Here is a 3,757-nt window from a genome sequence, read left to right on the forward strand (position 1 = left end):
TAAATGGGAAAAAAAAGAATATAATCAGTCTGATTTTGGTGTTGACCATCTGGTGATGTCCATATGTAGAGTCTTCTCTTGTGTTATTGGAAGAGGGTGTTTGGCTATGACCAGTGTGTTCTCTTGGCAGAACTCTATTAGTCTTCACCCTGCTTCATTCCATATTCCAAGGCCAAATTTGCCTGTTACTCCAGGTGTTTCTTGACTTCCTACTTTTTTTTTTTAGTTCTACCACTTTATTGCTACCAACCCATCTCCCTCCACCCTCGTGCACACATGCTCAGTCATGTAACCCCATGGACTGCAGCCCTCCAGGCTCCTCTGTCCATGGACTTTTCCAGGCAATAATACTGGAGTGGGTTGCCATTTCCTTCTCCATTGACTTCCTACATTTGCATTCCAGTCCCCTATAATGAAAAGGACATCTTTTTTGGGTGTTAGTTCTAAAAGGTCTTGTAGGTCTTCATAGAACAATTCAACTTCAGCTTCTTCAGCATTAATGGTTGGGGCATAGGCTTGGATTACTGTGGTATTGAATGGTTTGCCTTGGAAACGAACAGAGATCATTCTGTCATTTTTGAGATTGCATCCAAGTACTGCATTTCAGATTCTTTTGTTGACCATGATGGGTACTCCATTTCTTCTAAGGGATTCCTGCCCACAGTAGTAGATAAAATGGTCACCTGAGTTAAATTCATGCATTCCAGTCCATTTTATTAAGGATAGTGGCTCTTGACTCTTGGCTTTCATGGAACAAACTCTATTGCCTTTTGTTTCATATGTACATTCATTTTCTTGTTAAAGAAGTTCCATTCTATTTTTATTTCATCAAGATGTCTAATTTAGAATAGCCATTTCAACTTCCTTCTTAACTTCTAGAATATGGTCCTTCTCTTTCAAGCTATTTAATATAAACTTTGCCTTAATGCATTTTCTATTGTTTATCCAGTTTTGCATTCCTATAATAAAATGTTTGGACAGGAGACATTATTCTTCTGATATGCTTCTAGGAGTATTTTGCTGTGGTCCATGCCAGGGTTAGAAAAGAATTCTAGACACGAGGCAGAATGAAAGGAAAATAAAGTTTATTCGAGTAGGGGAAGGGAGAGTCACTGCTGGCACAGTGGGCCGGCTTCCTGATAGTCTGGGAGAGCCGACATTGAACATGGGTCCTTGGTCCATTTTTACAGCCTCGGTACAAGGAGTGGGATAGTATACTGGGTGGGGGAAGAGTAAAGCTAATACCTTCTCCCTGTATGGGGTAGGAGGGGACACAGGTTATACTGCTCAGGAGGGCCTAAAAATTCTTAAATAGTTAACAACCTGGGAGACGATAAAGATCTGTTTTTCTTCTGTTCCTGCATCCCAAGATCCTCCTTGTTCACCTTGTTCTTTCGTCTTTGGGACACCACATATTTGTTTTTATAGTTTGCCCGAGAATTATTGAAATTTTAAAAATATATCTACATGTTTAGATTTTTCCTCCTCAATTTTTATATATTATGGTCAAAGAACCTATCCCATAAGAATTCTACTTGAAAAAAAAAAACTGCAAAATGTGTTGGAAACCTCTGGGTAAGAAAAAAAAAAACACTGCAAAATGAGTTGGAAAACTTTGAGTAAGAAAAAAAAAAGAATTTTACTTTTTGTAATGTTTACATTTTTGTCAGTTTTTCTAAATGTCCTATGGACAGCTAATAACAGCATATGAGATACAAAATTTTTATATATCTGTGTAGGATATAAGAGTCTAAATCTATTATATTTAAAATATTAATGACATCATTCAAGATGCTCTTATTTTTTCTACACTTGATAAAATAATCTCAGAGAAATGTTCATATGTCTCACTATGATTATAACTTTTTCTTTTCCCTTATATTTCTTCTGATTTTTGCTTTAGGTATATTTGTTTCTTTGTTGTTAGGTGTCTAACAGTTTCTGATGTCTATCTTCTTTGTGAGTTGTACCTTTTATCATTAAAAATATTCATCTTTGCTTTATTCAATTTTGTGTGTGTCTTGAGTTCTTTTCACATGTTAATAAATGCCTTCCTCGCTCCCTTTTTTGTCTGCATTCTTCTGGTATATCTCTGACCATTCTTTCAGTGTCATCATCTTGACTTCATCTACAATGTATCTTAACAGCCTGGGTAGCTCAGCTGGTAGAGCATCAGACTTTTAATCTGAGGGTCCAGGGTTCAAGTCCCTGTCCAGGCACCAAAAAATAAACAAAATAAGGTGTCTCTTAACAGTAACATTTAGGCTTTTTTTTTTTTTTTTGCTCAGTTTGAGAGTCTTTGTCCTTTAATGGGGGGATTTAAAGAATCTGCCTGCAATGCAGGAGACCCTGATTCAGTTTCTGGGTCAGGAAGTTCCGCTGGAGAAGGGATAGGCCATCAACTCCTATATTCTTAGGCTTCCCTGGTGGCTCAGCTGATAAAGAATTTGCCTGCAGTGTGGGAGATCTGGGTTTGATCCCTGGGTTGGGAAGATCCCCTGGAGAAGGGAAAGGTTACCCACTCTAGTATTCTGGCCTGGAGAATGCCATGGACTGTATAGCCACTTTCATTTTAACCTATTTACATAGATTTAGATAGTTTGGGCTTATTTCTATCCATTTATTCTTTGTATTTTTGGTTAATTATATATTCATGTTACTTCTTCCTATCTCCTTATTTTCTCCAGAATGACCCACTTTCTTTTTCTATAATGATGTAGAAGTCATGCATCTTGCTAAAGCTAAAAATTAATTTCAGGGCATCAACAGTATCAATGAAAAGGTAAATACTAACGTTGGAAGACAGTAATGAAATAAGCATTTTCACACATTATCGGTGGAAATGTACATTCTTATCCTACGCTTCTCAGTATTTATACTGAGGGGGTGACTACAAAGGAAACTATAAGTAAGGTGAAAAGACAGCCCTCAGATTGGGAGAAAATAATAGCAAATGAAGAAACAGACAAAGGATTAATCTCAAAAATATACAAGCAACTCCTGAAGCTCAATCCCAGAAAAACAAATGACCCAATCAAAAAATGGGCCAAAGAACTAAACAGACATTTCTCCAAAGAAGACATACAGATGGCTAACAAACACATGAAAAGATGCTCAACATATACTGAGGGGGTGGGGAGGTAACCCTAATTACGTGGCTTAAACCAGGGCTAGCTCAGCCTCATCCAAGCTACCAAACTGATGGATCAAATTTCCAAATGAAAAGCAAGGTATTGATGGTGAGAAAGGACGAAAACACATTAGCTCGGCAACCAGTACCCTCTAAAAATTGTAGAGGGTACAGTGTACAAATGTCATTGTGGCACTGCCTGTGGCACTGAGAACACTTGGAAGCAACTTAGGTGTGCATTGTAGGTAACTGGTTAGATTATGAAACATGCACACTATTCTTCCAGGGCGATCAGAAGAATCTTGATTTGGGACTTCCCTGGTGATCCGGTAATTAGGACTGGGTGCTCTCACTGCCCGGGCCCCGAGTTCCATCCCTCATCAGGGAACTAAGATCCCACAAGCTGCACAGCAAGGCAAGAAAAGAAAGCACAATGAAAAAAAATCTTGATTTGCACAGAGCTTTAGAAAATAGTGGGATCTCCAGAGGCATAGATAGGAGAATGAGAGGATTCTCGAAATGGAAAGTCATGGAAAATTTTGGGTGTTGTGCAATGAATGTCAAGTCACAGGGGAACAGAGATTATAAAGAAGTTCAAGTAACTTGACAAGCGAAGAGAAAACTGAC

General features: G+C 38.2%; 1 non-coding gene across 1 annotated transcript; it reads left to right on the forward strand.

The window, feature by feature from the left end:
• The first annotated feature begins 2,146 nt into the window (after positions 1-2,146).
• On the forward strand, positions 2,147-2,219 carry TRNAK-UUU (transfer RNA lysine (anticodon UUU)). Its single transcript has one exon. It is a non-coding gene; the product is annotated as a tRNA-Lys (tRNA).
• The last annotated feature ends 1,538 nt before the right edge of the window (positions 2,220-3,757 follow it).

Source organism: Dama dama, chromosome 12 (genome assembly GCF_033118175.1).
Source record: "Dama dama isolate Ldn47 chromosome 12, ASM3311817v1, whole genome shotgun sequence".
NCBI lineage: Eukaryota > Metazoa > Chordata > Mammalia > Artiodactyla > Cervidae > Dama > Dama dama.